Source organism: Lactuca serriola, chromosome 3, assembly GCF_051521515.1.
Source record: "Lactuca serriola cultivar US96UC23 chromosome 3, Lser_US96UC23_V15, whole genome shotgun sequence".
In the NCBI taxonomy this organism is placed as follows: Eukaryota; Viridiplantae; Streptophyta; class Magnoliopsida; order Asterales; family Asteraceae; genus Lactuca; species Lactuca serriola.
The window spans coordinates 305,449,527-305,461,419 of record NC_136410.1 but is presented as its reverse complement, the minus strand read 5'-3'; positions in this window follow the sequence as shown (position 1 = coordinate 305,461,419).

The following is an 11,893-nucleotide window of genomic DNA, read 5'->3' as shown; positions in this document are numbered from 1 at the left end:
TTTTTGATACTACAGGACCTTAATATTGAGATTCCTGTGCGGTTGCCACCTGGAGGTGACGGCTATGTGAGTGAATAAATAAATAGAATCAATAATTCAATATACCAATAGGTTCTTTACAAGTCTGATTCTAGGGTCCTTTTACTTGGTTCCGGTCTCAACTTTGTGAAGTTGGGTAACATACTTATTTTTCTAGCATTTTATTTGTATTTTTTTTTTAAATAAAGGTTATTTAAATATATTTTCTTATTATGTGTGCTCACATCCTATATATTTTCGTTTAATGTTTATATAAAAGACTTGTGTAACTGATGTACAATCTTTAAATTTGGTTTAAATTTGCTTAAGATTTGTTGGAAATATGTGATTCGTCGAATGTGGCAACTATTTAGTGTTTACTGAGGACCGGGGATATGGACAGCTACATAGTTAAACTATGCTCTGTTGCCTTTCATGGTGATATGAATGAGAGACATAGAAAGAAGCACAAGTAATCGGGCAAGGTATATTTCTTCAATTTCAGTCATTTGACTATGTTTCTGACATTCTCTACAAAAAATTGCTTTTGATAATAATATTGTTGTAACGCATTAAAGAGAATACTTTCTTTATCAGGTGCAATATTCTTTTTACTTTGAACCAGCACAAGCTATGAAAGGTCAAGTGGAAACATTTATTTGGATTTTGGATGTGGATTAGCTCAATTTCCAGCCGATCTCTCCCTGTTTCTTACAGGTTAATCTCTCCTAACTCCTAAATATTTGATTTCTCTTCATAAAAACAGAAAACAAAACAAAAACAGCAACAATCTCACGAAACATAATGCTTGGGTTTTCTTTGAATATTGGATTATGCCTAGCAACCCCATTTCTTTTGCCTTATTTAAAAGTTAAAGGCCCAAACCAAAATGATTATTTATTCTTAGTTGTAAAATTGTCATGCTTTTAACAAAATACATATCTATTACAACATAAATAATCATTACATAAACATATCAAGGATAATCACTAAAATCACGAATGATAAACTGTAAAACATAGAATGGATTTTCATTTTAGGGGTATTGTAAAATGAATTTTGCCAAAATTACTTTCATTTATAAAATTACTATATAATATGGCGTAATGTTTCAAAGTTTGTGGTGCTTTAATTTATTGAAGGTACATTGGGTTAGAATGGAGACACCAAATATGGGAGACGTGTTGACTTCATTTTAGTTTACTCAAGGGAAGGTATAAGTAGTTAATTGTAAGTTACCCTATCTTTATGAATATTTGAACGTTTAGTTTGTAAACTGACTTGTCACTTTTTTTTATCCGGTGGTTGTTCATACCTGATGCATTGTCTGTTGCTCCAATCTTTTATTTTGGAATAATATTTGAATTCATTTTCATATTTTACTCTTTGTTATAGAGACTTTGTTTATTATATATAAATGTTGAGGAGAGTTATGGTACAGGTGGACCAAGGAGAGATATAACAGACGTTACAATAGAAATAATACAGAATCTAATAAAATTAATGAAAAAAAAGTCAATGAACATGATTGCTGCAATTGCTTCTAAGGATGTGTGTAACAGCCCAGATTCCCAGGTATTATTCATTTATTTATTTTTGGTAATTTGTGAGGAGACTCGGTGAGTTGGAGCCTAGACTCGCCGAGTATGATCGCGGATTTGGACGCGGGTTCGCGTCCGGACTCGGCGAGTCCACGCTGTTTAATGAAACCCTAATTTCCCGAACCTGATCCCTATTTAAAGGACCTTATAACCCTTCATTGCGGCTACCTTCGACCTTGAGAGCACCAGAGCATCTGAGAGTCCTTTTGAGTGAGAAAAGAGGCCATTATTCACCATCCTTGTGTGTGTTGGCAAGAAGGGAAGAGGAAGGCCAAGCTAGGAGAGTTGGGGAGCTTGGATCTACTTCCATTTCGGCAGAGGCAGCTATTTGAGGTAATATTCAGAGCTTATTCTCGTGTTTTTATTGATATGGTCAAATCTAGGGTTTCTTCATGCCTTGTTTGCCTTGTAATTGGAGTGTGAGAGGTCCCATGGGGAAATGCTACCTACATCTGGACCTTAGTAGGTCCAGAGAGTCCCAAATGCTCTGGTTTATGCCTTTCCTTTTGAGTTGGGGACTTAGGTTACCATTTTAGATGTCAATTCTCCAAAAGAAGCCTTGTAGGCGTCGCATGGTAGCCAAGATAGTGACTTTACGTGATGAATGTACTTCGAAGGACTGGATCTATGAGTCATTGGGACGAATCTGACCTCAGGAGCGAGTTTGAGTTGATGCATGACATGGACTCGCCGACTCTGAAGAACAGACTCGGCGAGTAGCATGAAGATTGTCCTTAACCACTCAGCGAGTGGTCTTGCCGAGTTAAGGGGTTGACTCAGTGAGTCAAAGAGGGTTGTTGAGTGGACTGAGTCAAGCTGGAACTCGTCGAGTTGTTCTTGAGACTCGGCGAGTTAAGTCGTGGTGGCCCCGCGATTCATGCCAGGTGGAACTCGTCGAGTCAGGGAAGTACTCGACGTGTCAAGAGAGGATCCTAGGGAGTCAGTGAACACGTATAGACTCGCCGAGTCGCTCTAGTGCACTTGCCGAGTCCGGTCAAAGTTGACCGTTGACCAGAGTTGACCAGTGTTGACTTGATGGGGGTAGTCAACCTTAGTTGAGAAAGTGTTAATTGGATATATATTGTGTTATAGGAGGATTATAGCTTGGAGGATCGAGCGCGAGTGATTTCCGGGATTTGCGAGTTATCGAAATACGCGAGGTGAGTCTTCTCACTATACTTTACCTTGAGTAGGTAATCAGAGTTATGTGACAGAGTATTTGTATGCTATATGTATGTTATGTGTTGTACTGCATTATTTCTATGTGATTTATGTTGTGCATGTTTATAGAGCTGGAACCGGAAGGTTCCCAGAGTTAGAACCAGTGGGTTCACAAAGTAGGGCCTACGGACCCACAGAGTTATAGCCTCGAGTGGCTAATATGTGTTATGTGTGGTATTTTGGGGAACTCACTAAGCTTTGTGATTACGGTGTTGGTGTTATTTGTTTCAGGTACTAGTGATGACCGTGGGAAGGCGCCAGCTTGATCAGTACACACACATGGGATTTTTATGATATGTGATCTTGGGATACTTTGTATGACATGGATTGGAGTTTCAAACATTGATGTTTTATGAAAAATTAAATGAATATGTTTTTATATTATGCGAAAAATTATTTTGAAATTCACGGTGTTACAATGTGGACCCCACATCCCAATTACTAGCACAGTAGCACCTTCCAAAGGTTTAGATGAAGCCTCATAGGTTTGAATTTGAACATGCCCATGAAATATAGTTTTTTGTAAGTTTGTTTTCAAATCTATATATATATATATATATATATATATATATATATATATATATATATATATATATATAATTATGGCAGATAATACAATGGATCTCTGACACAATCAAAGATGGTAATCTAAGAGATCTTTTTTTTTTAAATGGAACTTATATATTTATTCTGTGAAGCATGTGTTTATATAAAAATCTCGAGTTAGTGGCTGAGAATGTTGATCCTATTTGGTCTTAAATTAATATATAGTAGATACCATAGATGTAACTATATATAATAAAAAATAAATGAAAGTAAGTTGCTATTTTTTTCCAATAAGTCGTTTTGAGTTATATAAAAAACTGCTGAAAGTTTGGGCTCTGTTGATGCCAGTATCCAATCTGACTTCTGATGATCATGAGAGGCGAAAGAGATAATACAATTTTGTTTAAGGAATTCCATATGTAAATTATCAAACTGAAGGTAATCCCGGTTTATTTTTATTTATTTCTGTTTTTCACTGGCATGGTGGATATTTGTTTGTTCTCACATTCGGATTCGGATGTGCTAGCCCATCATGTTGGAATTGCAATATACTTTTTCGTCCAATAAATTCTTTTAGCTTAATATTTTAAGATACGATCTGTGTATATTTCATAAGCTTATAGTTTTTGGATTTCCACTTCTCTTAGGAGGTTGGAGTTGAAACTAATGCTTCTGCAAGCACATCCGAATGTTGAAATAAATGGAATCCAGAACTGAGATTTGTTTGTTCAAAGGTGAGGATGATAGGAAAATATGTAAAACTGAATTCACCAATTTTTATAGACATTAATTAATGGTTTCTTTTATAACTTTTTTGTGTGACAAGCGGGAGATGTGGTGGGGTCGCAATTATAGACAACGAGTGCGAGTCTGGAATCAATGATTCTGATGTTGGTATCAAAGAATAAGCAACTTCTTTTTCCATTTTCATTGATTGAGATTAAAATAACCATTCCTAAAGACTCTTCTCTTTAAAAATCTTTTCAAAGCAAAGAAGATATTTGTTGTGGGTTTTCCAACCTCAGACACTAATTCCTTCTATAAACATATGATATTTATTGTTTTGTTTGTGTAGATGAAGTTTTTAGCTTCACCAACCGATCTCAAGGATTTGGTTTTGTGATTTTTGTTAGTGAATAAGTTATCAATGAAATGTTATCTAATGATAAGTTGCATTGTTGACCTACTGAAAGACAAATTTTTCATTGACATTTTACTTTGATTATTATGCGTTTGTAAGACAATGTACTATACTTCAAAACAGATGTGACACCTTCCAACCCCCGCAACGCGGGAAGAAACTTTTCTAGTTATTATTATTATTATTATTATTATTATTATTAACCCTTTTACATCTATATATTGTCTTTTATTTAATTAATTCACTTGCCAAACCTACAAATTTAGTCTTTAATTATATAATTATTTATTATTATTTATTAACTCCATTTAGAAATCATTAAACGTTAAACAAAAACGGATGTTACACGAGTCTTTTAACATCTTCAGAAATCTTTTAGCCTAAAAAAAAATATTTTTTCCAATTCTTTTTTTGTTATTCAAATGACTCTTTTTCGTTCTCTCTTTCAAAAGCATTTTTTGTAACACCTTGAAACATTAATATTTTTAGTTTGACTACTTTTTTTTTTAATTTCTCGTTTTAACATCGAAATACAATATATATCTAATATATTCTTAAATTCATATCATTTTGCTTTTATTTTTTTATATTACAACACATTATTTAATAAATGACCTAATTATCCTATTTTCATTAAAATACAAAATACTTTATACAGAAACATTAAATCATAATATAATATCACATATAATAAATAAAATAAATGTTATGAAAAATGAAAGTGTTATACAATAATACATAAAATTAAATCTAGATTTGTTAAATATTTATAATAAAGTTATAAAAGCGTTAAGTTTAAAAGATGATTTTCGACAAATGGTTTGTATGATTCTAAGATTGAATCTCTTAAATGTATTTAAATTGAAAGAAATTTGAATTTGATGGAACCTTTCGGTATTATAAAAGCAACATTACTTAAATTTCAATATTCAAAAACTCTTTTAGGTTTAAAAAATCAATTTATTTAAATTTTAGTTTATTAGTAGGTTGCAAACATTAAAAAACAAATAGTCTTCTTGCACACTGCATGTGTTTGATACACCTCTTGTACTGTATAGGTCTATAGATGTGGTCCAAAGACTATAGACATTTTGCCTCTGAAAAAAAAACAAAAACAGTGCCTTCATCTCTCTTGAAAGTTAAAAAACTGCAAATTTGGTCACTGTAGTTTGCAAAAATCTTTGGATAGGGTCCAAAAAGTTTCCAGCTTGCACAGAAGATCCAAAATCAAGGTTTTTCTGGGTTTTTACAAACCGAAAACTTTTTGGACCCTATCCAAAGATTTTTGCAAACCACAAGGACCAAATTTACACTTTTGTGTGAAAGTTATATAATCTGATGGCTAGATTTTCAAAAAAGAAAAAGACAAAAAAACATGTAATGATATTGTATCTAAAAACAATACCACGAATGTTTACAACTAGTATAACGGTTTTGTTTGTAATCAACTAAGCACATCATATCACATCATACTTGAGCAAAAGGAATGGAAATATGGGTTTAAATGAAGCGCAAAACCCTAACCCACGAAATCAATAAGATGATAAAAGAAAATCAACACAATAAGGTCTAAAAATTTAGAAGCATGGTAGAAGAGTTAATGAATTGAGGGTTGTAGAAAATGAAAGGTGAGATAACGTGATATCATACTCAATGTTCTAGATACAAAATCAGTGAAACATTGGGTTGTCTTCTTTGTAGCACGAATTTCTCAAAACCTCAAAATTGTGCCATTCTTAGGAAATAAAAGATGGCGGGTGAGCGGCGGACAACAGGAGGAGGCGGCAGACGAATGCGATGCGTAACAAATGTGAATAATCGCTAAAGATCTTCCTAGTTTGAGGAGGGGTTCTGTTGGTGATAGATAAAGGGCATGAATCTCTTGGCCGCTCAAAAAGAGTGAAATGTTAAATGAAGAAGAGCAAATGATGATCCCATTTTTTAGGGATACGATTTAATAACAGTTCCGTTTACCTAAAAACTCTCATGTTTCTTATACAAATATATACTTTTGACAACCATTTCAAATTAAAATTATAAAAAAAAATAATAAAAATACTATTTTGATCACAACTATGGATAAAGATGATTTATGGCCATATTTGATTCTTTTTTATACAATAAATCTAAATTTTATATAATAAATCACAACCATTGATAAAGAGGATCTATGGTCAGATTTTGTTCTTCTGTTTATACAATAAATCTAGTTTTTATATGATACGTGAGAATGAATGTTAAGCATCTATTTTGGAATGTTATTTTTATTATTTTTTCGAATATATTAAATTTTTTATTTTTAATTATCTACAAAATATCATATTATTGAAACTTATTATTTTTGTATTATATGTATTATTTTTGTATTATATGTATTAATCAAATGTGATTAAACATTGTTATCCACGTGTGATTAAGCTAACCGCATGTAATTAAACCATGTTCTTGCGTTATTAATTTCATAATTGTTCACGTTAAAATTCCCTCCTATATATGCACGGATGTATGTATGAGAGAGAGAGACTCTTTGACTTCGACATAATTGCAAGAATGGTAGTTTGTTAGAGCGACATAAATGCCCTTTGACTTTGACATAATTCAACTCATAAATGGTCCCACCGACTAGACAGAAAATTAAAAACAACAATATTTCATTGGGTGTCGAAGTTGTTTTTGTTACTGTTTACCATAAAGTTTTAGATGTCAAAATTTTGTTTGATTTTCAAATAGTGTTGCAAACTAGTGTGCAATTTAATATCTCATATGGCGATTTCATATCATTTCCCTACAACTTACGTACTACAATTTTCTTTATTAATAATGTTGTTAAATGTTAATTTTGCCCTATAAATCTAACGCCACATGATGTTCTTCTAGTGTGTTAGATTAATAAACAAAAAGAGAATACAATAGTTAATGCATAACTCAATACTTTTGAAATGATACTATAACGATTTTCAAGTTTTGACATTTATGTTAGCGTTTAAATCTAAATTAGGTTTCACAAATGTCCACACTAGGACCTCGAATTTTTTTTTTTTGGAGCGACAAATATAACATGTTCCTACTAAGCTACTCCTAACATCATCTATGTCCCAAATGAGACTTGAACCCCCAACCTCAAAGAAAGAAGACGCATATGGTTAACCACTAGATAACTAAACTTAACGCATAACTACTATGGAACCAAAAATTCATTGACTATACTCATACACATGGTGTGTCGCATCACGAACGTTTGTTGGCTGTTGATATAAGATTTTACTTGATCTCACTATATTTGATCAAATTTTAAAATGGAATGATCTTGTTCTAAAACTTAATTATTAAACATCATAAGTCCAAATCTGTTAAAATAAACTCATCACATTAATTTAAAAAAAAATACTTTAAAATGCATTTGACTTTGTCTCAATTGAAATTCTGGTAAAAATTGATAATTACAATACATATGTATATCACAACTTCTAGTTCTTAATTTTCGTAGTAGACAATTTTTAAAACCTAAAAACATTATAATGGTGTAAATAAATCAAACTCATTAGCTACATTTTTAAAACGTAAAAACAATATAATGGTGTAAATAAATCAAACTCACTAGCTACATTCTTTTTAATGTATCAATCAACAAAAATAAGGAATTAAAAATAAGGAATTAAAGTGTAAACATTGATGTTCTCATGAGTTGCATTCGTTACACAAGACGAAATTTGATGATTCCGAATGAGACTATGCAAGTTGTCTAGGGTTATTTCTAACGATAATAATTAAGAAGTATTTGTATATTTTTGTGTTGGAGAGAGGTCGAGATTGAATTGTTGTCCCATTTTGTTCTATATATTTGGTTTGGTCATAAAGTTATAACTTATTTATTATTATTATCCGTTTCTGTCTCTCAAATCATGTCAAATTGTAGTAAGTTACCGGAATGCATAAGATACATAGTCTTAAATACATTATGGATGCACATGATTATAACTTGAGTACATTGCACTACGATGATTCAACAAAATTAAATGGAAGTGATTAAGATAAGAGGGAGCTTAGATGTTTAACTTAGTATATAAACATGTTGTAACATTTTAGATGGTGAAAGGTTATAGGTATTGCCTATAAAATATAAAATGCATCAAAATATTCAATGTAACTTCACTTATGATTTCATGTAATAGAAGAACCTAATTATTGTTTTAATTCAATTAATTCATGATTGATTTGGGTTACATGAAATTAATAAGAAACATTTTTTAAAATAAATAAATTAATGTAACTAAAATAGAAAAAAACACACACACATACAAATAGAAACTAATGCAAAAACTAGGATCATGACTGAAAAGGTTGATCATAAAACCTTTGTTCAAAGATATATGATGGATAAGCTATTGACTTATGTTTAAATCTTGATATTACTCAGCTCTTGTGGCTATAGAGATATGTCTGAAGTGACTTCATGGAATGAAACATAGCCTCATGCTTGCAGCGGGAATTTGTCGGTGTACGAAAGTTGTCCCAAAAAGCTTCGTTAAGGAAGTTTCCATTCCAAAAAAAACATGTATGTAATTGTTTGTCATCGATCATAGTGTAATTGCTACTTCACTTCTCGAAATTCCTTTTCATTCCATTTTTTGTCATTATGTAATCGAGTTTACATATATGCTAAAGTTAATAATACACCAAAGATAACGGAGGTAAATTTTTTGATAGAAATTATTAAAGAATGTAATTATTTCTAACATTGTATACCCCTTTAAATAAAGTAAAAGTGCATGTCTTGATTTGCCAAATATTTAAACTCCATGGACCATATTGTTATTAAGCTAAAGTCATTGTGAAACAAAACGCAACTCGTAAAAACCATTAATTAATGATTATCATGATAGTTAATTAATTTTTTTTTAAACAATCTAACAGATTTGGGTGAAGAGACCGAACTTTAAGAGCGATTTGTTTAGAAAACTATCTCCTAATGATGCTGAATTTTTAGAAACTCCAATCTCTATGGATGAAATAAAGAATGTCATTTGGTCTTGTGGCAGCGAGAAGGTCCCGGGCCCAGATGGTTTCACCCTTAAATTCTTTAAAAAATTCTGGGACATCGTTAAAAGGGATATTTTTGGTGCTGTGAAACAATTTGAAAGGGAGGGTAAAATCTCAAGAGGTTGTAACGCTCCCTTTATTACACTGGCAGCAAAGATCAAAGACCCTCTTCGGCTAGATGACTATCGACCAATCAGCTTGATTGGGTCGATGTACAAAATTATAACAAAAATTCTTGCTTTACTTATCAAAAAGGTGATTGGTAGTGTGATTGATGAAGTACAATCAGCTTTCGTGGAGGGTCAGAATATACTAGAGGGGCCACTGATTGTAAATGAAATGTGCTCATGGGTTAAGTCAAATGGAAAGAAAATTCTTCTATTCAAGGCCGACAAATGAAATGTGCTCATGGGTTAAGTCAAATGGAAAGAAAATTCTTCTATTCAAGGCCGACTTTAATAAGGCTTTTCGACTCAGTCAATTGGGATTATCTTGATTCCATAATGGAGCAAATGAACTTTGGGTGTAAATGGTGATCGTGGATAAAAGGTTGTCTAGTTTCTGCTAGAGCATCGATCCTTATTAACAGAAGTCCTACCACCGAATTCACAATGTCAAAAGGAGTAAGGCAAGGGGATCCACTTTTCCCCTTTCTTGTTTATCATTGCAAAGGAGGGCCTCAATGTAGCAATGAAATCAGCAACATCCAATGGTGTTTTTGACGGAGTCCATATTCCAAATTCTAGCATCTATGTATCTCATCTATTATATGCAGACGATGCTTTATTCTTGGGTGATTGGTCATAGCGTAATATCGCTAATCTAGCCAGAATACTTAGATGCTTCTATGTCTCTTCTGGCCTAAAAGTCAATTTCTCCAAATCTAAAGTTTATGGTATTGGTGTCCCACCCCAGGAGGTTTCTAATTGGGCATCACCTCTTGGCTGTGAACCTGCAGCTTTACCGTTCACCTACCTTGGTGTCCCGGTAGGTTCTAATATGAATCGTATAGCTGCGTGGAAACCAATTTTGGATAAGCTGAAATCAAAACTCTCAATTTGGAAGGCGAAAAATCTTAGCTTTGGTGGTAGAGTCACTCTTGCTAAAGCGGTACTTGGAAGTCTTCCCACATACTTCCTGTCCATATTCGGAGCCCCCACCGGTGTCATCAAAGCCATGGAAAAAATTCGCAGGAAATTTATTTGGGGAGGCCCTACATGTAAAAATAGCATTCACTGGGTGGCTTGGGATAAATTGACAGCTCCAAAATCAGTTGGTGGTATGGGTATCGGTTTAATCCAATCTTTAAACCTGGCATTACTAACTAAATGGCTATGGCGGTTAAAAAATGAGCCCCATTCCTTTTGGGTATCGATCATCCCCAGAATTCACAAACTGACGGGAGAGTCTAACCGCTTGCGTGCTAGAAACCCTTGGAGTAGTGTATGGAATAACATAGTAAAAAGCAGAAATAAGTTGGAGAAGATCAATATTTCCTTAGAAGACGTAATGCGTTTTGATGAGAACAATGGCTCTTGGGTATCTTCCTTTGTTAAAGATGGTGAGTTCTGTATAGCTGCTCTTCGGGATAGAATTGAAAGGGCCTCCTTTCCTGTCAATGACAGGAACTTTCCATGGCTTCATTTAATTCCAAAAAAAGTCTCCGACTTTGTTTGGAGAGCGAAGCAAAATCGAATTCCTTCAGCGGTGGCACTCAAAAACAGAGGAATTGATTTAGCATCAACAATTTGTGATGTATGTAAAACATCAGACGAAACGGGTGAGCATATCCTTGTTTCATGCACAATGGCGAGGTCAGTACTACAATCTATTCTGCATTGGTGCGGGCTCCCGGTGAATGAATTTCAGTCAGTACAAAACATCATCGATTATGCTTCCAATTGGGGTAACTGTCCCAAAAGGAAGGACATTATAACTGTGATATTATTTGGAGCCTTATGGTCCTTGTGGAAAGCATGGAATGATCGTGTATTTAAAAATGTTGATGTGAGTGTGGAGAGGATTGTGGCTGCTACAAAGTCCTTAACGTATGTTTGGGTGAAACATAGAGGAGAAAGAAGTAGTATAGATTGGAATTCATGGGTCTTATCCCCTCTTCTTTGTATTTGAACTACTGTATGCAAACACCCTATCTAGCTTCTTGCTAGTAGGAAGAATTTTTTTTATTAATAATATTGCCGGTTAAAAAAAAAAAAAAAAAAAAAAAAAGAATCTAACAGATTTAGTTGATTCATTAAAAACTTCAAATTTAATTTTTCATGTTGACACATTGTTTCATTCTAAAAATGCCATATATAATATTTTT